This window comes from Falco naumanni, chromosome 4 (genome assembly GCF_017639655.2).
Source record: "Falco naumanni isolate bFalNau1 chromosome 4, bFalNau1.pat, whole genome shotgun sequence".
Classification (NCBI taxonomy): Eukaryota; Metazoa; Chordata; class Aves; order Falconiformes; family Falconidae; genus Falco; species Falco naumanni.
In genome coordinates, this window is record NC_054057.1 from 88,322,807 (window position 1) to 88,348,571 (window position 25,765).

Below are 25,765 nucleotides of genomic sequence, written 5' to 3' on the forward strand. Positions count from 1 at the left end.
AATATGTTCAAACAAAAATCGTTGCACTATTGAAAGCTCTGTAGCTATGAAAAGATGGGGGAAATGAAGTCTTATTTTAGCTGTGTATCATAGCTTTCCAATTCTGCTATCTTCTCTGAGCGCAAACAAACTTTCTGCTCCTTACCAATAAAAGACAGATGGCACCAGTTTTGATTGCCACCTTCTCAGAGCTGAGAACGTTTTTGTTGTGCTGGATCTATTGTAAGCTAGTTAGCGTCAAAAGTAATCGGATATTTAACATATCAGTAATTCAACGTGAAGTGCCTGGGATGAATGTAGCAGCAAGCTTGTTAATTGTCAGCTGTTCAGTCTAAAAACAGTTTGGAGAGCTAGTTAGAAGAGGTTATGAGCACAGTAGCTGCCACCTGGGACAGACTGGCATTACCAGAGCCAGGGTCCTGTCCCCGTTTGCTCATGGCAGTGTGACACCAGCCCCTCCAGCCTGCCTCCACTGCTGGAAGTCATCCCCCCCTCTGCAGGGGCGTGCCGCGGAGCAGGGCCATGCCGATACCGGCTGGTTGATGGAATTGAATATGTTGGTGGTTTGACCGAGACAGTTGGAGTGAATGAGTTGTTAAGGGTTAATTCAGGTAACAAGCACCGGCAAATCATTTTGATCAGGAAAGGAACTTCACAAAGGAAGCAGCTCCAAGGGCTGGTAGGAAGCTCATCACTGCCAAGGAGCTCAGCAGATTTAGGGGAAAGGCAATTGTGGCAGGGGGAGATTGTGACCACCAACTCATTGACCCCCGACTCAGGAAAACCCCAGACCCAAAAGAAGTTGGGACAGAGCATGTGAACTAATTAATATGAGAAGTGAGAGAATTATTTGACAAACGGGAAACAGAATACTAAGGAGTTGGGTAACCACTGATGTCTTTGTATGCTAAACTGTATAAATAGTATGAAGTTTTGACAACCAGGGGTGAGGCATTTGGGGGTTACCACCCAGCTCCCTACTTTGTGCAAAGTAGAACAAAGAAATAAGGAATATCTCAACTCACTGTAGGAACCGGTGCTGTACACTGGGTAACGGGGCCCTTACGAGCCAAGCTGACCCCAGCTGGCTCATGTCTCCTGGCACTGCTCTGCCCAGGCATCTGCCTCCTGCCCCCCACCTCCCCACCAAACCATGCCGGGAGGCAGGAAACATCCAGCATCCAGGGGCTAGCCCCTAGCCCTGCATTAGACACCTGGGAACACCATAAAAGCCTGAGGGCCCCTGACTCAGGGCTACAGCAGAGAAAACCCTGAGAGCACTGACAGTACAAAGCTGCTTCCCCACCCAGCTTCTGCCACAGAAATTGCAGCCAGGACATATTTGATAGCATGCAGGTCACAAGACTTTGTCATTACCGGATTACAGCTACTGGGAACATACAAATCACTCGGCATCTTCAGGGAACCCAATACAGCAGTTAGGAAATTCCTCCTACTAGTTGCTGTCCATTTGTGTTATAGTCAGCACAGCCCTAGGAATCAATATTATTGCTCATAGAAATTACAAGCATTAAGGATGTTAGATAGAATGTGAACTTGTCCTTTCTTAGAACTAAATGTCTTTTAATGGCACTTGAAGCAGCCTAGGAGTAATCTGCCCTTACTGGATACACAATTGCAGCTGCTCTCCCAGCACACTATGAATGGCGAGCAGAACCAGCGCTTCAGGAAGCAGCACAGCAGCAGGGCAGGTACAGACCAAAGGAAGCCTGAGAAAAGGACCTCTGTCTCCTAGAGCCTAACACAGAGCCAGGCTCCACAGGGGCAAAGCAGAGATGGTGCTGAGCTGTATCAGAGGAGATGTGGTTTGCTGCGTCACCCCTAGCAGCTAGAACCTGCACCTTCTCTGGGGACTACTGCTAGCACGGACAACAAGCACCTTTATGGCAGGACCAGGCAAGGGTGAGCTATGACAGCTCTTACCTCTATCAGCATGGTTGGGGCTGCAGCTGGGCTGCTCGGTCAACATTTCCATCCCAGTATGCCACTGGGCCACCCAGTACATATTCTTTCAGCAAGAAAGAGAAAGCCATCACAAAGCCTCAGCACTCCCCAGCCCCATGGCCATTACTTTCTCCTCTTCCTGGCAGCACACAACATCCCCTGCTGCAGGCTCCAGAGGGTTACAGCCAGGCCCTCTGCAAACCTCTTCCATCCACTGCTCTGGCTCCCAGGCCCGGCTCACCTGCCCTCCTTTCCCAGTCTCAGCCCAGTCCCTGCAGGCATGTGCTCCTGTACCTTTCCTTGGCCAGTTCCCCTCCTGCTCTCTTGCTCCATGGCGGGCAATGTTCAGGAAATACTGCTCCACACTGCCTGCCCCACATCTGCACTGCTCTTGCTGCAAACCCTGCTGCTGGCACCAGCCCCCCCTTATATCCCAGTCTCTGGCCTGGCTCCTGCTCCCCTGCTCCCATCCCCTGCTCCTGGACTGCTGCCCCGAGAGGGTTTCTACAGCTCCAGGGGAGACTAAATGCAGTGTCCCCTTGAGATGCAGCCCAAGCATGCAAGGAAGAGCCAGCTCTTAAACACACAATCTATGGGGAAGCAACTTCTTTTTCTGCATATTTTCCTGGGAAGACTATCAGCCTCACCAGCCCAAAGCTCCTGGCCTCCTCCTCTACCTTCCCAATACACTGGTAATAGTCACTGGCCTCTCAAACTCCTCTAGTGCTCCACATTTTATTCAAAAACAACATTGATGGTTCAAATAACTCTCATATCATCTTCCAAATTTAAACATTTAACAGTCCCAGTTTATCATCCCCTCTAGTTTCCAGTAAAATGAAGTATTCCCTGTTTACTGCAGGATGTGAATGGCTCACCCATTTACATCCAGCTACAGATGAGGAATATTTCAGCCTTTCCTACACCGTGACTGCCGATCAGAACCCAGTCCTCCGCATAATTGTGGCTTGTATTGCATTTGTTCCTGGTATGTTTAACCCTGGCTCTAACCCAAAGATTCTTCAATGATACCACTGCCTTCTCTCAGATGAATGGTTTAATTTACTGAGTTTCTCATTTTCTCAATGAGATACATATTTGTATCTTTTTATGTGTTAATTGCTACTTTCAAAAGCTCTCTCTTGATTAAGAGGCTTTTTAACTGGAGATGCCTTCTTCATGTGAGATGATGAACATTTGGGGTATCTGCTAAAGCACCTTAAACAATCCCAGTGTTAATTCATGTTTATGTTTACATTCTTCCTTTCTCAGTTTTCTTATGATAGTATTCATCTTGCGAAACTGCTCCTGATGCATGTGCCACATCAGGAGTATCTTCTTAGCAAAAAGGCTCTCAGATGTTTTTTCCTGCCTGGGCAGGACCATGGCATTATTATCAAAAAGGTGTTTCCTTTGGGACACTTTACCATTTTAGGGGCAATCCTCTGTGGTCCCAGAAAGGCCAATGGTCCCCATTCCCTCACCACAGCCACTGCACCCAAATGAAATACCGTATCTGGTATTATATAATAAATGAGTTAGATGGAGAAGCCTAGTTAAATCTTTCCCTATTTTTTAATTTCCCTATTTTTTTAATTAAACCTTTTCCCTTTTGCTGTCTGCAGCCAAGCCCCTCTGACAATGGAACACCAGAGCCTCCGATCTCTTCCAAGGCAGACGCAAGGCGTACCAGCCAGACAGCTCGCCTCTGTTCCAACGCTCTCTGCAGCAGCTGCTGATCCCTCATTGAACCCAGACACCACCTTAGTCCCCCTCCTCACATCTGTGATTCTGTGCATGAACTTTTGCCTTCCTAATGCAGCAAGTGCTAATGTTTGATGACTCAGAATAGGGTGAGGAGACAGGCAGGCACCAGTCAGAAAGCTAATAAACCCCACACTCAGCATGGCTTGTTATTTACTTTGGGAACATGAAGTTCAGGAGAGAGTATCTCGTGCTTCCTCCTAATAGCAATTTTGAGAATCCACCAGGGATCAGTTTAATGCTTTGGAAAAGGTTAATGTTGTTAGGGATTTACAGCTATATTTGCAATGGTTTAAACTATTATTTTTATTTCCTTGGGTAAAATGGAATCTCAGTGAATCGTCCAAAGTTGGATGGTCAGTTTGTGTCTGAAAGAGGTCATTAAAAGCTTGGGTGGTTTTACATAGCACCTAATTCTGTCTGTTGGGCAGGGAGCGGAACCGCCATCAACTCTGGGTTAGCTGCTACAAGTTGCTCCAACCATGTCCTGGAAGTGGCTTCCTACACCCTCAGAGCAATGAGGCTGTGCGCAGCCCGCATGCCACTGGACTGCATGGCCACTCCCATCCCCCTCCCAGACCAACTGGCCTCAACCACCCACAGCAAGGAGCTGTCAGGAAAGCAGGAGCTGCCCCCGCATCCCAGCAGCTGTCCCTGTGCCGGGGAGAGCAGCGTGCTCAGCGCCCAGCCCTGCCGCCAACCATCTGCTGGCGACTCCAGTGCTGGCTGCTGCCCGCGCCTCAGCTCCTCGGAGCATTCGCTGCCTCACGGCCAAAAATGCCAACAGGGCAAGTCCATGTGCAGGCTGTGCAAGAGTGGAGTCATAACACTGCTTCTTGCACACAACCAGCAGAAAAGCGTTTGCTTTAAAAACTTGACACTGACCACATGCTACCCTGAGAGCCAGCATCTCTTCCCCGTGGAGGAAGTTTAGAGCATTGATGTCTCCTGCTGCTCATTTCAGGGGTCATCTGCTAGCCTGCAATTGAAGGCATTTGTGCAAAATGCTGTGACAATGTCAGCTGTAATTGCATCAGTCATGCCACACAACAAGACAAATGTGACTGGAGATGGCGTGTCAACCTCAGAAATTGCTTAAGACTGAACAGCAAGTGGAGGAAACAGCAAGCGTTCAGAAACAATTATTTCACTATAGTAGGAATAATAACAGCTCTCGTCTCCCACACACAGTTCTCCTGGGAGATGGTGCAAAACGCTCCCTTCCCCATGGTATACTGCTGGATGGAAATAAACATAGAGCAAAGGTTTCCCATTTTCTTAAGGGAGGCTAAAATTGCAAGATTCACCTACCCTGCACACAGAAGCATCCCTGTTGCTGTCTCCAGTCTTCACAGTCCACACATACCTGCCTCTACATTAAGTTCAGTTCTGCTAAGATATATAATGAGGCATTTTGCCCTGCCAAACTCATCTGTAAGAGAGAACACAATGACGTGTCCCCGTTTCCTTCAGTGAGCAGTGGACACACCGCTGATACAGCCCTGTGACAATGGCACCCTGACTGCACCTGAGGCCGGCATGCCAGTGCTAAAATGACCTCACATTATCCCCACAGGTAAGGACAGGGCAGGTTTCCACCTCGGCAGACTGTTGACCTTGTACCAGCACTGCCTAGACCAAGTAGAAGGTGTGGGAGGGATTCTTCCTCCTAAAATTAAATAAACCTTACATGGAAAACGCCATTTTCAATGTCTTGAGCTGTCAGTTGCAGGAGAAAGTGATATTGATTTCTACAGAAACTTTATTTAAGTAAGCGACCTCTTAAACGAAACTTATTTGACACCAGATGACTCCTGCAATTTAATTCCTGAATGAAGTGGTGTCTCCAAGGCTTTGTGATGTTCTTTATCTTGAAAGATGAAAGGCATTTTCCTTACAGCCATTTGCTCGTGTATCCCAGGGTCCTTGCAAACAAAGTCCTCCAAAGAATCCAGCAAGCTTGTACCTTCATTAGCCAGCTCCAGCTGATAAACAGATAGCCCAGTGCACACCAGTCCTTAGCAGCAAGGCTAAAAGGTGTAAACAGCCCAAGAAGAATCACCAGACTCTCTAGCCTGCCACTTGAACAAAGGTGCTAAGGAAGGTGTGAGGATCCAGGACCTCAGGTGCCGCAGGCTCCGCGGTCCCGGCCGTGGCCAGCGCTGGTGCCAGGGGGGCACAGCTGGGTGCTGCTCAGCCCAGGGCACAGAGTTCTTCTGGTCAACAGCACCCTGAGGGGACAGAGCTTGCTGTTCTCACTCCCCAAGGCAGTGGGGGCTGCCTGGCCCCACCGAGCTTTCACCTCCCACCCTGGCTGGGGGCATGATAAGCATCCAGCCCCCAGAGCCCCGTCCTGACACAGTCCTTACCATCACTGCTCCAGATGTAGCCCCTGCATCTTCTATTGGCCTGTTCAGTGTCAGGGCAATTGCTCTCCTGCCTCTTCTGTCTGCACCAAGGGTAGTTCCTTGGGAATAGTCTGCCAGCAAGCAGCTCCTGGGGATATGCACCAAACTCTTCCCTTGCAGGCAGACTGCACCCAGGGTCCTGGCAGTCACCCTGCCCTTCCCCAGCACCCGCTGCCAGCCCCAGCTTGGGCACAGTGTCCCCCATCACCACCCCAGGCTTGGCAGTCTGCAGAGGCTACCAGTCCTACGGAAGAGATGTCAGCAGGATGCTGCCTGGAAGGCAATAACAGGCAGGCCCCTGATTTATAAAAGCATCAGATAAATCTCCAAAGCCAGCAGTTCCTTCTAAAGGCAAACCAAATGCATCCCAGTGATTGCGGATATGCTGCTCTCCAGATGCCTTGCAGCAGCCTCTGCAGAAAGTAGTCTCACAAAAGGGATGGGGGTCCAGGAGGCATTCAGACAGACCCACTCTGCCACAAGCTCCAGCACCCTGGAAAAAGCAAGTCTGCCACAGGCAGCTCCAGGAATGCCAGCACCCACGGAAAGCCTTTCCAGAATGTCAGCTCACAAATCCCCGTGCCTGCCCTCGAGAGGGAGGCACCCCAGCAACAAGGAACCCACACTTGGAAGGTCCAAGGAGTTCATCCCTGTTACACAGGCAAGGTCCCTGCCTCCTTGGCTGTTCCTTGCAGCCTCACCCCGAGCCCCTCTGCCCCGCAGGGCAGGAACCATGTCTCCCAGAATGTCTGGGCAGCACCTGCACTTGCCTTCCTTTGGCCTCCTGCACCCACTGCAACAGAAATGGCACACAGAGCCTGTGCCAGCCTCACACAGGGTCACACAGCTTCTTGTGTAAGAAGCAGCTGCCGCGGGGCCAGGCGTGGCTGGCAGGAGCTCACCAGTGCCAGCAGTGTGCTGTCTGCAGTGCTGTTGTGATGGTGCTGGGGATGAGCCTGACTTCTGGGGGATGCTCAGACTCTAAAACCTCCTCCCCTTCCTCCTGTGCATTTCTTTCCCCAAACACTTCAAGGCAAAGCTGGAGCTGAGAAGATGCATTTGCTTTTCAGTCCAGCCCCCTCTGCACTGGGCCTTGAAGAGCTTGTTAGCTGGCTGCAAATACAAAGCTGTCTGCTATGCTTCAGAGACCGCTCACCTCTGCTTACAAAAGCTTTTCCACAATTTGTTCTTTTAAAATAAGCCACTTTTTTTTTTTCTATTTGAAATCTATAAGAAACAAATGAATAGTAAACCTGTCAGATCCCATCTCTTTCATCAAAATGGCTTAGTCATGTCTGGAATGTCAGCACTAACAACCTAGTCCTCTGTGTGCTCACCCCCCGAAGTGCTCCTGCTACAGGCATCAGGCAAGCCTTGCAGAGCACCGGGCTCTGCAGCACACCCTGCAAAGCGCCGCTTGTGCAAAGACCTGAGTCCTAGTGGTCCTTCTCACTCAGGAGCCCTTCCAAGGGCCCTTCGTGGGCAGAGACACACAGTTACTTTGTGATTTTAATCTCTCTGTTCCCAAAAAACAGGAGCCAAGACTGTCTGAGGTTTGAGGAAGCCTTTTCCCAGCTGTGTGCTGTGTAGCAGTCACAGGAGAATGAGGCAGAGCACCTTGCCTGTGCGCAACAACTTGGTTCTGCTTGTGCTCGTGGGACTGCTTGGGACTGCTCTGGGAAGTGCTGGAGCTCACCAAACACCTCAGGCAAGGCGAAGGAGGGGGACAGAAGCAATGCCCGTGGGTCTGGGCTAGGTGGTAAAACCTCTCACTGGTACTCCTTCCTTCTGGGAGGCCTCAGACCACGGCACTGGGTGCTAAGCAGCCCTAGAATGGTAAAGTTGCCATTAACAAGCCAACAAGACATTTAAAACAAGAACCACTCCCTGAGCAAGATGCCATCTGAGGAGCTGCTGCCTCCCAGTAGCTCTCAGCAAGCATCCCAGGGGCAGGAGCAGCAAGCAGAGGCCATGTGCACGCAGGTCCCCCAGGACCATCAGTGCAGCCTTATGGCCTCAAGAGCATGCCCTTCTTACCTTACCATGTCCTCCCTTCTTACCACAAGCCTGCTGTTGTCCCACCTCTGTCCTGTTCAAGAGACAATGCAGCCCAGGCACCAAGTGCTTCCCCCCAGCAGGCAGCCATCCAAATGGTTTCTATAAAACCACTTTGTGTATCTCCCCTAATTTCAGTTCAGTCACAGCAGAGCAGCCCACAGGATTTGAATGCAATTTTCTCATTGAGTTATACTAAATCCTTCAGGGAAGGAGCCAAAATTATGTAGAACCCATAAAAACTAAAGTAACATATCTATTCAGCATTTTAACTTTTTATTATTATTTAGAGTTAACCTTTTCTACTTCTAAATCATAAACTCATTTTACATTCCACTATCAGATATGGGCCATAAGCTACAGGAAACATGACTGTTCGTTTCATACACACATGAGCTAAAAGATAATGGGGCACCCAGTGGTCATTGCTCCTCAGGAACATAAATTCACTCACACGCACTGAACTATAGTCTACTTGTTAAAAAACAATGAAATGACGCAGATGAGACATGGATTATACTGCAACTCACCCAGCTCAGCTCCGAGTGCTTCACTGGCAGTGGACAGCCAAAACAGTTTCACCCCAGCAGAGATTCTCCTTCTCCTCCCCAGGTCATCTCCATCCGATTTAAACGCAACAGCTGGAAACCTGGGACATAAGAACTTAGTAAATACCACAGCACATAAACATCAGAAGACCACATTTAAAACAGAGCTTCCCTCTGCTAAATTGCACCCGGCTCCACTGCCTGTAAGCAGGGCTGGAGGCTGGAAGGAACTGCTCTCTTCCAAAGCATGAGTTGTCATTCCAGGAACGGAAAGAGGGCTTGATGGATGGAGAGTTAAATTAATTATGACCCTTCCCGTGTTAGCTGCCTGCAGGGCCACGTTACCATGGGCTGGCAAGCTGCCAGGGTCACCGCGCTCATGCCCAGCCTGCCTGCTGACAAGCAGCACGCCTTTGCTGCCCAGTGCAACCAGACCCAGCACCCCTGCTCCTGCCCAGTGCACCTCCCCAGGTCGGCGGGTGCTCTCCCCAGGCTTCTCAGACCGCAGGAGTGAACATGAGACCACTCCAGCCTCCTGGAGGGAGGAACTGAAATGCTAACTATAGCCTCATATGGAATAACAAAGGGGACCAGTTTGTCAACTTAAGCTGGTGGTAGTTTGATTTTCCCAGGGGCCACAGCCCTGCCTGCCCTGCTGCTAGTGCACCTGCACAGACAGTGCGGATACAGCACTGCGGGAGCTTTTTCAGTTAAGCTCTGATGGTACCAGTATCTAAACTGCTTTGAAGCAGAACAAGGTTTTCCTGGCAGTGCACAGGGCATGCGCTCTCTCACAGAAAGGAGCAACTAGTTTAATCACCCTGTCAGTTCAAAGCTGCAGCTCGTGCCACTGAAGACCAGCTATTTGCCACTGAAACCAATTCCTGCCGAAGGTGCTGGTATGCTGCTGGAGTCTGTTACGCTCTGCACATACGGCTGATGGGCTGCCACACTGATCTCTGACAGCTGTATACTGATAGCTGACGGAGTACATCCTTAAAGACAAGTTCCCCTCATCAAGTATGTTTGTTTTCCTCTTACTGCTGCCTTTCCAAATGCCAAGCCTTCTTTAAAAAGAAAGCACGCAAAGCAGAGTTTAATTTATAAAACACTACTTCCTTTCTGAAATTTCAGCAAAGCTGAAACTTGACTTGAAAATTAACATCAGCTGCATTTGCTCTACATGTAATTAATTCCCTTCATGCCAAGTGCTACCTTGGGAAAGAGAACAAGTCATAAATGTATTCACCTGTCATTAAAAAAAGACAGACAAAGTAAATAATTCAAGAGATTTAAAAATAAATTCACACTTTCATAGAAACAGACTTCCAAGCTTCTTTTCATCTCCTCTGTGCAGCACCTTGCTGATAGAACAGTGATACAAATATAAAGGGAGAGAACACAGAGCAGGTCCTGGGCCTGACTAGCTTGAAAACCAAAGAGTCTGTTTGCAAGGACAGAGCCCTGTGAAATGCACACAAAGGCCTCTTGGATTTGCAGTCAGGTCCAAAGAAACCAAACACTTGATATTCTGGAAAAACCACAGGCTTTCAAAGTAGATGGGGCTCCTTTGAATGGGATGGGGGAGGGAATCTGCAGTGCCTCTTGAGAGCTCTATGAAATAGGATGGATATACAGCCGAGTTGTTTCAGGGAACCATATCAGCTTTGCTGCTGCATTTATGATGTAATTTCATTACTATTTTGGTCCCAGCTGGCACTTTCAAGCTGTACATTTATTAACAGCATCCTTACTAGAATGGGATAGTACCGCAGGTGCAAGTCACTCCCAGCATCAACAAGGAGGCTGGCTGCATCTGCTCTTCACAAGGTTCTGCGTGCACCTGAAGGAAGCCAGGAGAGGGCCACGTGTGCCCAGCTCTGCTGCTGCGGACCTCTGTTCACTGGGCAGTCATGGGCAGAATGAGTGCCGGGGTGCACACCAGCAGCTGACCCAGGGCGGTTAGCTGTGTTCCCTTAACACAGAAACCGGAGGTGGCCCCCAGCATGCTATACAATACCGATTAATCTCCATCGACAATAAGGCAAACGTGACCGTGGGCACAGGCAGGCACACTGGTGTGGCACTGGCAGGTCTCTGCACGGACGGCACACCTCGCCCTCGCTGTAGGTGCACGGTGCCCTCCCTGCTGGGTTGCGTTAACGGGTGCCGGGGAACAATGCCAAGGGCAGCCCGTGCGCTGTGCCAGACACATCTCCCAAGGCACGACAGTCCAGTGCGAAGCATGGTACATGCTTCGTGTCTTTCTGGCTAGATATAAAAGCAGGTGGCTGGCTGGCATGGCTGTTAAAGCCTCCCCCAGCTGTGGAACCATGGGCTATGGTCACCGAGGTCCTGACCAAGCTGCCAGGCAGAGCCTGGGGCTATCTGGGGCCTGGGTGCTGGCAGAGCTCCTCACAGCCCAGTGCCCAGGAGGACACCGTGCGGCGATTTGTCCCAGACAGAACTGGCCCTTCAGCAATTAAACAGCATTTCAGGAATGACAGACTTGGAGATAATCCCTCTGTGTCCCTAAAAAGAAGGAGGAAGAGTCTTTCCTGGCTCCACTACGGCCAGGGTATTCTGAACCAAGGCACTAAGGCTACATAGGATTGCTGCTCCTTCCATCTGCCAGCATGTGCTTGACTTTTCCACACAGAATTAGGAAAAATAACTCCTAATACCAGCTAATAATGAACCATCACCTCTAGTATCTTCAAAATCTGTTGAAATTTGTTTCCTAGAGTATTTGAAAATCACTCTTTGCTACTGGCTAGCTAACTAATGTCTTTGGTGCTAAACAGCTTTCCAGGGGTGTTGCAGGTAGTTCGGATCAGTAATTATCCTTTGGGGTAGCAGTCACATAATTAAGCATTCCTCTGCAGCACGCACAGTCTCAGACCGGAGGAGTCCCCGGTTCAGCACTCACAGACTGAGGCAGGGAGCTGTGCTGAGGCAGTCTGCCAGTTTTCCCAGTAAAGAACTGGCTTTTAAGTAGACAGCAATCAGGTGGTACTTTGCCTGTATTTCTCCCAATTCCTGATCCCTCATTTCCTCCCTCGCCATCTGCCAAGCTATGCTCTTCGCTTATAGGTCAAATGTGGCTTAATTTTGAGAAATTATTTTCTTCTTTTTCATAGGAGCAGCAACAAGAGTGGAAAATTCTTTGGCCTCTAAGCCAGAGTTGTCTGCACTGCCTTCGTGCTGAAGTCAAGAGTTAAATATACCTACCTCATACAACAAAAAGAGTGAAGCCACCTTCCAGCAAAGAGCAAGAAGCAGTAATTCCTGCTCCACCCAGAGCAAGGATACTATAATGGCCTTTAATGCAGTTTCGGTGCCCAAGAAAAGCATCCCGCTCTCACTGACTGAGACAAAGTCAGGTACTTCCACGGCACAAAGGAGCCATGTGGATGTTATTAAACACTGCCCAATGGCTTCATGCCAAGTCCCCTAGTAGGGCAGCTCTGTGGCAAGATACTCTCAGCCTCTCATCAAGTACAGGAGCATGTGGCTTCCTGAAAAGGCTGCATTTCATTCCCCACTACATAAAGAGCTCCCATTATCTCTTAGTTCAGCACAGAGTACACATATCCATATTGAACAGCACTTTGCTCAAATGCTGCATCAGCCAAATCTCCCCATGGCCTGCCTGCCTTCCCAAAGTCTTTCAAAAAATGCTTCCAGAGGGTGCTGGCAAGAGGCAGGTTCACAGCAGGCCTGCAGCATCAATACTCGGACTTTGTGATGCAGGCCTGGTAGAGCAGCCTGCCAGCATCTCTTGCTGAGACAGTGAGGGTCATCAGCGTTCTCTGGGCTCATGAAAACTGGCTCACTGTTGGCTGTGATAGAGAGGAAAAATCTGTCTAACAATCCCAGTTCCCTGAAAGTGTTTCTCCTTGCAGTGATTTCTTGGGGGAAGGAGACAAGAAGACCAAGCAACAGCAGGTGCAAGCTATTGCCACACCTCCAGGGGTGTGCTGCAGGAGGAGAGCTCAGACCATTCTCCGGCATGGCCTGCAATGTCGTGCTGAATTCTGGAGAACCCCAGGAGATGACTGAGCAATGACTGAAGAGGGGTTGGGAAAGGCGTGCTCGGGATCTAGCATGGAGGCGAGATGGATGTGGACCTGGAAGCCTGGCGCAGAGCACTTTGGTCATCTGCTGGGGGTGAGGGAACAGGAGCTCCATCTCAGCATAGCTTCTGTCAGAGCTGCTCTCAGTCTGCCTCAGCAGCTGCCACTCCTCTGCTTGGGAGGAGGGAGAAGAGCTTCCCTTTGATAGAATTTCACTTGTTCTCTTTTGCAGTCTCAACAGCAGGATGGAAGTAGATAATATGCAATTTGTTTCAACTCAGCTTTATCTTGTCAGTCCTAGCTATAATATTGCAGGAAGCATCATTCTGAAGAATAAAGACGTGATGGTGCAGGGTGAGATTCTGCAAACCCTACTGATTACATCACAAGTCATCACTATAAATATTTGAAGGAAAAGCCCTTGTTCTATCCAAACATGTTCATGTAACAAAATGTGCAATTGAGAGTGAGTGAGAGGTGGCTCTAACAGGACACAGATGCTAGAAAGCAAAGCATTTAAGCTGCTTACCTTTCAGCCTAAATAACATCCATTAAATGGAGCATTGCGGGATTCACACTGTGAAGAGAGAAATATAAAGGGCTCAGTGTGCAGGGGCCTCAGAAGCACAGACAGTATGTCATGAAGGAAGCACTGCATTCCTAATCACTACAGAGAAATTAAAGCACTTTCTACAGCTCCTTCTGGGGCCAAGAACTGCTGCAAAAATGGGACAATGAAGCCTAGAATTTCTGGGTGCACCTGTCCAGTGTGGAGGTGGGTGCTGACAGCATTCACGGGTGCAAGGACCCCTGTGCAGCTCAGCAGCGCATTTCCCCCCAGCTCATTGTTCCCCGTTTGTCATTGTACCAAGACTGTTCTCACTGTGGAGGAAGCAGGGAGAACAGGGTTGTCTGGCCATCCCCAGCATGTCAGCTCTTGGGAAGGACCCTGGGTTTCTGTTCTTCTCCAGAATAAGTCAAATACTAGAAGACGATGCATGCAGTCAACACTGGCATTTAGCAGCTGAGGGCTCTTGCCAAGGCTGTCAGGGTGATTTGCATGGCCGGCGGGCTGCCCTCCCAAAGCCAGCACCTGTGGTCACAAACCCTATTTCTCTCCTTGTCTCTAGGAAGCAACCCTTTGTTCGGCTTGTATTGATCCTCTTCTCTTTATTTTTATGAGAAATGAATTGTGAGGAGCTTTTTCTCTGTTTAAACTTGAGGAGATATTGTTCAAGGACTTGCTGTGATGTTTCTCTACCTGACAGCTTTATTGGGTAATAGTCACTGATGGTATATGTGTGCACAGACAGTCAGACCTTTTATACTATGTGTGTTCCCATAAAAATGATTGGTTTTAAGGTGTTATTCTAGCATTGTTGTGATTGAACCATGGGACCAAGCAGCCTAAAAGGCAGATGTGAACTGAAGGCAGATGAGTAGGTGTGCATTGATTCTCCTTGTCCTCCACGCCCCAGCAGGGAGAAACCAGGCTGCTAGCTGCCTGCTAGAGACAGACAGCACAGAATGGGAAAGCATGGCTCTGTTGACGTTCAATCAGCAAATAATATTCAGACATCCCAGCTCCCCCAGGCCATATAATATTTCCCTGCCATCATAAACCAAGCTGGAGGGATTGGTTTGAGCCTAACGAGCCAAACACGGCTCTTCTGTCATCTGAGGCATATTCTGCCCATGACAGTGTCCCTGACAAGCCAGAGAAGTGCCCGGGCAGACAGAGCTGGGGCTGTTCTTCAGCAGGGAAGCAACTAGAGCTCACCACCCACAGGTCCTCAGGAAGTCCTCTCCTGGACTCTCCCAAAACAGCGCTTAAGTAGCCCATGCACCTGCATGCAATGAGAGCAGCTATTTATGCAGTTTCAATCCTACAGTTCCTAAAGCAAAAGACAGTACCCTTAAAAGCAAGACTGAAAACATAACCAATGCTACTAGCATCCCCATTACTCTAATTCCAAAAGAGAAACTGTGCCTTTGTTAATTTACTAGCCAGTGCCATTAACTGCCATTAGTTAATTTTCACACATTAATTATAATTGGGATTTCACAGAATTTTCAGATGATTTATAGTTTTGATTGCTTATTTTCTTGTCACTGTTTTCAAAACCCCATCCAGCCATAAGTGAAAAAGTTTAAATGTTATGCCAGAGATGGCTGGCTCACACCGGCACTGGTAAGTGAAGGTAATGAGGAAGAGTCACTGATTATTTCAAAAACGAAGAACAGATGTTCTACATATTAAGAAGCTATTATGCTAAGTGTTATTCCAGTGACTTGTGGGAGTGGCACATTCATTTGACTAAGATTAGCTGTTCCAACAAGGTCATTTATGCTTTAATGTAATTAGTTGTGCCAGTACTGATACAGAAGAAAAAAATACAACCTGGCAATGGAGCATCATTACCTTATCAGAAGACTATCTCCTTGAGTTCAAGCTTCCTCAAAAATACCAGTAGAGTCCAGTTCATACATAACACAAGATTTTGTTCCTTCCTTTTCTGTGCTGCAGGACAAAGGGGGATGTGTTTGTTGATCCCAATAAGAAACCAGAGGGTTTCAGAAAAAATGTTGGCACACCACCCTCCTGGGAAGCACCAGAATGGCTAGAGAGCCCAAGAGATCCTCACCCAAAACAGCATCTAAGAGAAACATCTCCATGCACTTAGCGACTGAAATTATACTGACTCCATATTTACCCCTACTGTAACTTGGTTAACTTCTCCTTGGGCTGCACCAGGCAGAACTTCAGTCCAGCAACTAAAAATTAAATCTCATCAGGTTTGGCACTGGTTTTCTGGGCTTGACCTGATACAGTTGTCATGATAAGGAGCCTAGCATTCCTGGGAGCTGCTGAAAGGACACAGATTTTTTCTATGTAGATATTATTAAGGTTTGAGCCAGAAGCCTGGTGGTGGGATCAGCGTTTGCAAGCCGTGCTGGTTGCCTGTGCTCCAGGAGTGCGCTTTTGTTGCTGTCGCCAGGTCACCATAGGAAATACTGATGCAAAGTCTCGACACCTGCGGAGCATGCAGCCAGGCAGCTCCTGAGCCTGTCTCCCCTGCAGCGCACTCTGCAGCCTCATCCACTCTCTCCCCTTCTCAACCTCTGTCTTGCAGTAGCGCCTTGAGCAGCAGGGAGCGAGGACACCTCTGCCTATCATGCCCAGCTCTGCGCAGAGCCAGTGGCCTCTGGGCTGTCACCCTGGAAGGCTTTCCTTACTAAAAATGTGCAAGATAAAAGCCCAGGGCCTTCTGGCTGCAATGGGAAGAGCGAGACTTGTAACCCGGTGTGTCAAGGGGCTGGCAGTACCTCGCCAGGGTGAAGCAGCCCAGCCCTGCAGGCAGGAGCCATGGGAAGATGCTGCTAGAGCAGAACGGAGCCACTGGGAAGGAGCATGGCTCTGGGGAGCGGGCCCCCCATGCCCACCAGCCACTGTCTGCATGCTGCCACCTGCCCCTGTCTGCCTGCGCCCCTTGGCCATGCACCCACCGCCCTGTGGGCCAGAGATCCAGCTGCATGTCCCTTTTCCTGCACCCAGGAGGTGCAACATAGCGGAAAGAAGAAAGAGACTTCAGAGTGCATGCAACCAGCTTGTGAAATCTGCAGGAAACCAATTTTAAAAGCTCGCAACGTATTCAAAGAGCCTAGCAGTAAGTTTCCAAACCAACAGCTGTTTCAAGAAACCCAGCTCCAAATCCACCCTCTCTTCTCCACAACGCGTGTCAAATCTCCATCAAATGCTTGCCACCTGTTTCCACTTCGCAGGCGACCAATCCTTGTTCATCAAAGTAACAAAGCGGTTTTCAATTTAAAAGCAACAAATCAAAGTTTAATTATTTTGTCCTTCACAGCTTTATGCTATCTTTTACAAAAGCTTTTCCAGATATGAAGAACTATCATTGGCTGGCTTAAAAAGGGAATAATTGACTGACAGCTGAAAAAACACTTCTAAGGACAATGGTATTTGTCAGTCTGGTATTTTTCACTCTGAAGACAAAACACATTTTATCAACACCCTGAAATTATTTTGTCAACAAAATTCATTTTGTAGCATTACCTTCATCTGTCAAGCTGACAGAACATTCTCTGGAGTGTTTTAAAGACCATTTTGCTAACACAATTAATTTCTGCAAAATTAAGATTTGCCTTTTAAATCGTATGTGTGGGAAGGTGCCGCAATACACGCACAGGAAGGTGTGCACAGTCGCACCGCTGGCTCACACACAAGCAGAAAGAGGCTGCGTGTGCAAAATAGGTGCCGACAGAAGATGACACCAGCCCCATGCATCGAAAAGAAGAGGTGCAACAAATGACCAGTGACCTGCAGACAAGAATCCTGCTTGAGTAAATCATGCTTTTACAAGTTACTTCATCGCAATTAAAACATTGCAAGGAGCTTTATGTAGACTATTGAATAGCAATTAGAGAAATGCGTGTGTGCGTACACAGAACAAAGCATTGCCACCCTAAAACAAGTAGAATCTGCGAGATGGTTCCATCACCCCGTGGCACCAGCAACATGGAAGACGTACCAGTACCCCCCATGACAGCAAAACTGTGGGTAATGCAGAAGGACCTTTTACACACTTGATACATTAATGTCAGTAGCAAACAAGTGCTGTAGTTCTATGTCATATAGGGGATTTTCAAGGGGAATTTTTCCAAATGCCTTTCCCTGACTCAGACACCAAATTCTCAAATATTTTCTACATTTCCTCTCAGAATCTCTTGACTGCCTTTCTGCTTGAATTTAGACTTCTAGCGGATATGTAAGTGGACAATTTTCCTTGTGCCCATTTTGTTTTTTGAGAAAATGATCCGCAAAGAGGTCAAATAACTTTCCCAAGGCCGTGCATTCAATCAGCACCAGGTAACGGAATAAAACCTACGCTCCCTGCCTTGCAGTGCATCCCTCTAGGCAGCAATACCTGGGAAAGCCACTCACGCATTGCCAGAATTACGCTACATGTGACTAGATGAATAATGAGTAAGCTCAGACATTCTCAAACATGATTATGTCTGTGTTTGAGGGGCAGAAAGCATCTCCTTCTTCACAGACCGCACATGTTGCATTTTGGAACACTGAAAAGGTTAAAGGAAAAAGCATTTCTGAAGATTTAGGAATGAATTTATGGGCAACTGAAATACATTTCCCAGGAGGTGTATGACTGTGGGACATTCTCTGAAATCAGCTGGTAAGTGGAGAACAAGCTTAAACTGAAGGGTGGGTCTCCCCTGACATCTAGCCCTCTGTTCCAGAGCACAAACCCACAGATGCTCACATGCAAATATGAGAGTTGATCCACAAAGTTAGACATGCAGATTTATACTGTATGCTAAGAAATGCTGATAACTGTTATTCCTGGAAACAAAACCTTCCATCAAAACTCCCTCCAAGCTTGCTTCTACATCTGTTACCAGTTCCTATCATAAGCCTTAGTCTCAAAAGGCGAACTCAGGGTGTAAGTTTCTGCCTCACACCTTGGTTTAAATTTTCTAGTCTTCTGCAATGCATTTCTGATTTCCTGGATGCGAATTCAGGCTGAAGCAAGGAAAAGCTGCCCAACTTCAGTAAGGAAAAGCCTGCACAGGTTTCAGAGGAAACAGAAATTCTTTCCAGGTATGGCAGTGTCTGTGCAGTTCCCTCTTTAAGACTTGCTGTTGCTGCTGTATTGGGTTCACATGGCAAGGTTTTGGGAGTGGGCAGCTGCAGGGGTGGCCTTGGGGAGAGGAGACCAAGAGCTGTCGCAGTGTTGGACAGAACCACTTCCAGCTGGCTCCAGGACAGACCCACCACTGCCCAAAGCTGAGCCCACCAGCAACACCAGTGGTGCCTCTGTGATAACATGTTTAAGAAAGGGGAAAAATTGCTGTACAAAAGCAGGGGAGAGAGGAGTAAAACACGTGAGAGGAACAGCCCTGCAGACCCCCAGGTCAGTGCAGACGGAGGGGAGAAGGTGTTCCAGGTGCCAGAGTGGGGATTTCCCAGCAGCCTGTGGTGAAGACTGTGTGCAGACTGTCCCCCTGCAGCCCATGGAGATCCATGGTGGAGCAGATCCCACCCACAGCCTGTGCAGTACCCCATGCTGGAACGGGTGGATGTGCTGAAGGAAGCTGTGACCCTGTGGAGGTGGATGTGCTGAAGGAAGCTGTGACCCTGTGGAGAGCCCAGGTCGGAGCAGGCTCCAGGCAGGAACTGCAGCCATGGGGGACCACACTAGAGCAGTTCCTGAAGGACTGCACCCCCTGGGAGGGACCCCATGCTGGAGCCAGGGAAGAGCGAGAGGGGAAGGAGCAGCAACCAGGCCTTCAACGGCCATTCACTGTCATGGAGTTAAAAACGGGTACATCCCTTCCCTGCACAGACTGTGCTGGGGTTTTGCAACCCCTGCCACTTAGCCCCTCTCCCACACCTGTCTTCTTACCAGCTCCCGACAGTGCCGAGGTTTTTACAGTCACAGTCACATGACAAATAGACTTTCCCCCTCTGGGCCCCTTTTTGACACTGAATCATTAATTCATTAATCTGTTTTTCATATTTCTAAATAGAAATAGACATGACTGTTGTGTATGATCAATGCTGTGTTCTCTCATTCCTCTTAGTTCTCATCATTTTAGAATCTATTCTGCTTTTAATCTTAGGTCTTTTTAATAGGAATTGGTTTTGTGAAGAATTTGACACTTCGTTATGGCAGCCCTGTGCTAATAGATTTAATAATTCATATCTGCATTGGTCACTTTTAACTGAAACTACACATTCCAGGGCTGCTTCGTGACTTGTGAGCCAGCAGCAACTTTGGCCTTCCCCAGTGATCTCCTGTTGCATTACCAACACAGGGGACCGCATCTCTCAAGACTCCAAATATGGCCTGGAAAAAAAGAGACAATCTCCTTACGGTGATGTGGGAGCATTAGAAAATAGACCGTAGGTAAAGAGTGAAATCCAACAGATCGCTAGAGCAAGATGTAGCAGACCTACCAATATAATCAAGCAATAAAACACAAAGACATGTTGGGAACACAGACAGTGCTATGTCAGAGCAGCAGGGCTATGACACATCTACTGGATCCTTAGAAATGCCCGGCATGGCACACTGCAGGACCCTCTGCTGAAAAATCCTGGGAAAATTGGTAATCCAGATAGTAGCTCATCACAGCAGGAGAGGAGGCAAATGCAAGTCCCACCCTCAGAACACACTGAAGAGGCTGTATGTCTTGCTGAGTTCATAATCATTAACAGCATCTTCATTAAATTATTACTATTATTTAATTTATATAACATTTTCTGCAAGTCTGATGGCCTTTACAGCATCACTGCTGGTACGGGATCACTTTACCCACATCTAAGACAGGAAGAAGCAGCTGTATGCAGCCAGTAGATTAGGGAGCACTGAGAAGTGATACCCTATCCACCAAAAACTGCAGTAGAGCTCTGCAGAGGGATGAATCTGGGTTAATTAACATGGATAATACACAGCTGTGGGCTGGCTTGGGGGTGGGGGCGGCTGAGGTAGATGAAGTGCAGGTGTGACTGCTTTGGTTAAGTGGTTAGGCAGCCAATGAAGAGGGAGCAGCCAAGGAAGAGAGAGAGAGGAAGAAGCAAGAGAAGAGAGTGGGCCCTGGATGAGGTGAGGAGGAGGCGGCAGAGGGACTGTATGAAGAGTGTGCTGGTATGAGATGGTAAAAGACCTTGTTGCAGTGTGATATTTTGGAGAATGCTGCGTCAGAGCTCCATGCAGAATGTAAAGCACTGTCTTGGCACCCAGCTGGGATGCCGCAGCTCACAGCCTGCGTGGTCTAGGAGCAGCCTGGGAAGCCAGTTTGTGACTGTGACCTATTGATGGTTTGCAAATTGGCTCCATCCAGAGCCTGGAGCTTCTGCTGCTGCAATGCACGTGCAAGGAGCACTCACAGGGTTTCTGATCATAGCTCTCCCCTGGGTAAGTGTACCCAACTGCCCAGCTCGTGAGGTCAGAGCAACCGCAGAGTTAAGGCAGCAAAGCCCCAAGCTGCCAGTGCTGTAGACGCAGTGCCCTTGCATGTGCTGAGAGCGTATGCCAACACTGCGCTCAAAGAGCAACGGTCAGTGCCTCATCATGGAAGGAGAGGCACTTTCATCTTGTATGAGGAGTTTGAATATCAACTCTCAGGTGGGCTTAAGAGGAGCAATCCAAAGGGGTCCTAGTGGTTCTCAAGAAATAAGGACACCCATGTGTGAACAAGGACAAAAATGAGAGCACTGGGTGTTGTCTGCATTTCAGGAACAGCACTTCCACAAAGACAAACTGTCACATGGTACTTCACAAGTTGTTCCTGTAAAAGTACAGCACATCTCCATAGCCCCTGCAACCCGGAATGGCAATGAGGCCACAGAGGACTAAGATGGAGAGCTCTGAAGCTGCCAAGCACCCTCTCCACTTGACAAAGAGATTCCTGATGCCAAGAGGAGAATTCAGTGGAATTAGACAACAAGCAGACCAAAACACAGATAGGAGATGAAAAGCAACAGCACTAAGAGAAAACAGCTTCAGTGTCTGCACAGCATTAGTCAGCCTGAAGGTGAAACCTGCAGCAGGTGACAGGACTCAATATATGTCTGTGGGGTGATGCCCTCCACTGTCGTTGGGGCTTTCCCGAATGACAATTCTGGCCACATTGCATGCACATATCAATGGCAGAAGAAACCACCAGAGCCCAGAGTGCTTTCTTTCATGATCTATTTGTTCATTTTGCAACTCCGCCTTGGTTTTGTATGTTGCTACTACAAGCCTTGTTAGGCCTGTGAAGTGAGAGCAGTCTGGGAACAAAGCCCAGAGGAGTAACCACATGTCAGAGGTTGAAAGTATGGACTGCACTGGGTGTCAGAAGATGTGCTCAGCAATGCTGATCTGCCCAGGTGCTGGGTGGATGAACGGACAGATGCCATCACAGAGAAAAGAGACTTAAAAACGATTGAGAGCCTGAAGCCGCCCCACTGCGCTCTCTGGGCACACATACCCTGTGACCTTAGAGTACCTCTGCACTCCAAAACTGTTGGTCACAGAAGACATGCTGGGAGACAGGTGCAGACACTTCTTCTGGAGCAGGAAAAGGCATCACCAAGCTCTCAGAAATCAAGTGCCAGTCTGCACTCTTCCTTTACTGTGGACCTTCAACTGAGCCAGCATCACCTCCATTACTTCCATGCAGGGGCCAGACGTGCACACAATTTCACCGTGGGCACAGGTATGTAAAGGGCTTAGGGCTGTTACTAGGGCTGTGAAATATTCTCCAGTCTCACTCAGAGGTGGACCTGATCTGTTGGCACAGCAATGTAACACGCTTGCCCTGGCCAAAAAAGCCATGCTGGAGCCTGTGTCCCACAAGCGTCTGCAGCATGTGGTATAATTGGCCTGTGATGTGGAGCTGGATGAAAGCTCCTACATACCAGGTATAGCAGGGTGGAGGAGGTTCAGAGCCTGGAGCAGCATCACTAGAATGCATAAAAGCAGCAGGAAACAGTGAGATGACACGCTGGAATGAGGTTCACTGTCCCTGCCTTTGACGTGGAATCCCATGCCTCTAGAAGGGAGGCAGCTTTTCCTGGCAGGCAGCCTGATTCCTGCACAGTTCCTCAGCACAACAGCTCCTAAGTTTATGCCTTGTAACTGTAGAGAGCTCTACTTTACCCCAGAACTCCGTGATTTCTCTTGAAACCAACTGTCCTTTCCATTAGCATCATGTGCCTTGGGGCAGGGCTGCTAGCAGAAAATAGTTTGTGTTATTTAAAACATGGAAGTTCACAAAACTGACTTCAAACAGCCCAGAAAAAAAAAGGCAGATGACATATTTGTTGCAAATTCCAAAGAAAGAAAACTAAATCTCTGGCTTTTATGGTAACAGGAAAACCTGAAAGAGATATTAACAGCTCCTTTAATCATGATTACAGAAGATGTCATTCTCTTTTCCTGAAATGAACGAACACATTGGTAGTTTGCTCTCACCCGCTCCTTAGCTGAATTACAATCACTCTATACTGGATTTCAAACCAGACTGAACAAAGCCTGTGTTTCCTTTTGTTGTTGCTACAGTAAAAGCCTAATGACCAGGGCCGCTCCTCTTGACGCAGGAGTTTGCTCTGTATAAAAGGTTATAAACCAGCTCAGGCTGAGCTCACTTGAAGAGAAAGCTGCAAAAGATGAATGAGCTAGACAGCCCTCACCTGCACCTCTCACTCTGTCCTGAGGGGATAATACTGTAACCTAAGAGGTCTTTCCCAGCTTTTACTTTGGTGGCTTTGGAAGGGGAATATGCTACCCCAAATCACAAAGTTACTCCACTTCTGTAAGTAAAATGGCAGAACATTATACCAAGTTCTGTTTACCTGCTCCTGCCTGTATTTTCAGGGATCACAAGTCAGCTCCGACCCCGTACCGCTGCCTTTGCAGTGTAACAAGCTCCCTGTGGTACCACACAAAGTCGAAGGCAGTGAATCAGGGTGGTGCATGGAGCTGCTGCACCCAGCAGGGATTTCTGGGTGTGAGCCAGAGGCTGAGAGGAAGCAGCACCCACCTGCCTGGCATTGAAGGGCATGTGCCTGCCTTGCAGCATGACACTGTGGTGGGTTGACCTTGGTTGCCCGCCTGGTGCCCACCTAGCCGCTCCATCACTCCCCTCCTCAACAGGAACAGAGAGAGAAAACACAACCAAAGCTTCATGGATCAAGATAAGGACAGGGAGATCACTCATCAGTTACTGTCATGGGCAAAACAGATTTTACTTGGGGAAATTAATTTAATTTATTGTCAATAAAAATAGGTAGGATAGTAGGATAATGAGAAATAAGAACAAATAATCTAAAAACACCTTCTCCCCACCCCTCCCTTCTTTCCAGGCTCAGTTTCACTCCTTCACCCCCACTCCTCTGCCTTCTCACCCTGAGTGGTGCAGGAGGGCAGGGAATGAGGCGTCGTGGTCAGTTCATCACATGTTGTCTCTGCTGCTCTTTCTTCCCCATACTCTTTACCTGCTCCAGCATGGGGTCCTTCCCACAGGAGACAGCCCTCCATGAACTTCTCCAATAAGGATCCTTTCCACGGGCCACAGTTCTTCATGACCTGCTCCAGCACAGGTCCTTCCCATGTGTCCTCTCCACAGGGTGCAGTGCTTCAGGCACAGACCCACAGGGTCCCCAGCCCTGCCCCTGCCTGGGCTCCTCTCCCCACAGGGCCACAGGCCCTGCCAGGATCCTGCTCCAGCGAGGGCTGCCCACAGGTTACAGCCTCCTTTGGGCATCCCCTGCTCTGGCGTGGGCCCCTACATGTGCTGCAGGTGGGGATCTGCTCCCCCGTGGGCATTATGGGCTGGGGTACAGCCTGCCTCGCTGTGGGCTTCCCCTGGGTGGATGGGGAATCTCTGCTCCAGCACCTGGAGCCCCTCCTGCCTCCTCCTGCACTGACCCGGGTGTCTGCAAAGTTGTTCGTCTCACATTTTCTCACTCTTCTCTCTTGGCTTCTGTTCTGCAGCAGTTTTTACCCCTTCTTAAATACATTATCACAGAGGTGCTACCACCATCACTGGTGGAATCAGCTTTTGGCAGTGGCAGATCCACCTTGGAGCCAGCTGGAAGTGGCTCAGTCCAACATGGGGGCAGCTTCTGGCATCTCACAGAAGCCACCCTCACAGACCCCTGCTACCAAAACCTTGCCACATAAACCCAATAGACACCAACAGAGCAAAACAGCCCAAGCTGTCTGCTACTTTGCTCCTTCTGGCCCCTGCCCCCTTCCACAGCAGGTCATGGAGGAGAATATGGGACCCACCAGGTAAGCAAAGGGGCTGAGAGGTGGATCACACAGGATAACGGCCTTTAACTGATACACACACCTCTGGCACTAGCTCCCTTGTCATCGAACCCCAGCAAGTATTTATTAATGAAGCTCTCCTGATTGTTGATTCATTTGATTGTTAAAGCTTGTGGAACTCGTACTGTTATTATTCATTGTTATTAATGTTCACAGCTCAGCCTCTCTCTTTCCAATATGCTCCACAGAGGAAATCGAAGGCTAAAGCCAATTGTTACAGTAAATGAATGATGGAGCCACTTGAGGATGGGATTAAGCCTGCTGTTCTGGGACTGCTGCAGGTTATTGGGAGTAAGTTAATCTTCACACACAAGCATTGCAAAATGAGGGGCTGTTCTAGGTGGGTTCTCTGGCTGCTTCCTCAGTCAAGCCATCAGTATCACCCTAGCAAAGCTGTCTGTGCACAGGACCAGTGACCCAGGCTGGGTTTTGATCTATGTGCAGAAACAGGTCTGAGTTCAGCAGGAGCATGGCCCCTGCTAGGCAGGTTTGACACTAAGACTCAGAGAGATGCTACAGGCAACTCAGCACAGCCGCGCAGAAAACACATCTCCACACGACTGCATGTACTGAAGAAAAGCAGAGCTGGCTATCCTCAGAAAGTTTTCTCCTCTCCACCCCTCTGCAACCGCTCATTCCCCAGAAAGGTCGAGGATAACAGTGGTGGCGCATAGCAGGTGGTAAACCAGAGCTCAGGAGTACAACACCTGAGTGTGCTGCGTAGAGGGGGAACAGGATGCTGCTTGCTTCAGTACTCTCCCGTTCCTCCCCTTCTTCAAGCCTCCTCCACCTTCCCACAGCCTCTTTGCTACATGATGTTTGGCAATTCTTGCATCACATATAAACTCCCCAAGCCAGAATGGTAGTGCTCCTACCTGTCTGGTAGTTGAGATTCTCCTAAATCCTCACTGGTGTTCTTATGCCAGCTTTCCAGAGCAATGTATTTGTTCATATTATATCTTCAGAATCTACAGAGCCGTCACATACTATATTCGACCTATTATTCATCTCAAACAGAGAATTCTGCAAAGCAAGAGGAAATAAAAGAGAGCTTAATACAGCTTTACTAAAGTGGAATTTGCCAAAGA

General features: G+C 48.7%; 1 long non-coding RNA gene across 1 annotated transcript in view; it reads right to left on the reverse strand.

The window, feature by feature from the left end:
* Nucleotides 1–25,765, reverse strand: part of LOC121087745 — a 112,379-nt gene that overhangs the window by 55,306 nt on the left and 31,308 nt on the right. Inside the window, exons 2-3 of the long non-coding RNA XR_005827717.1 lie at nucleotides 25,553–25,700; nucleotides 8,723–8,841 (exon numbers count right to left, since the gene is read on the reverse strand). This is a non-coding gene — a long non-coding RNA (uncharacterized LOC121087745). The remainder of the gene's footprint in view (nucleotides 1–8,722; nucleotides 8,842–25,552; nucleotides 25,701–25,765) is intronic.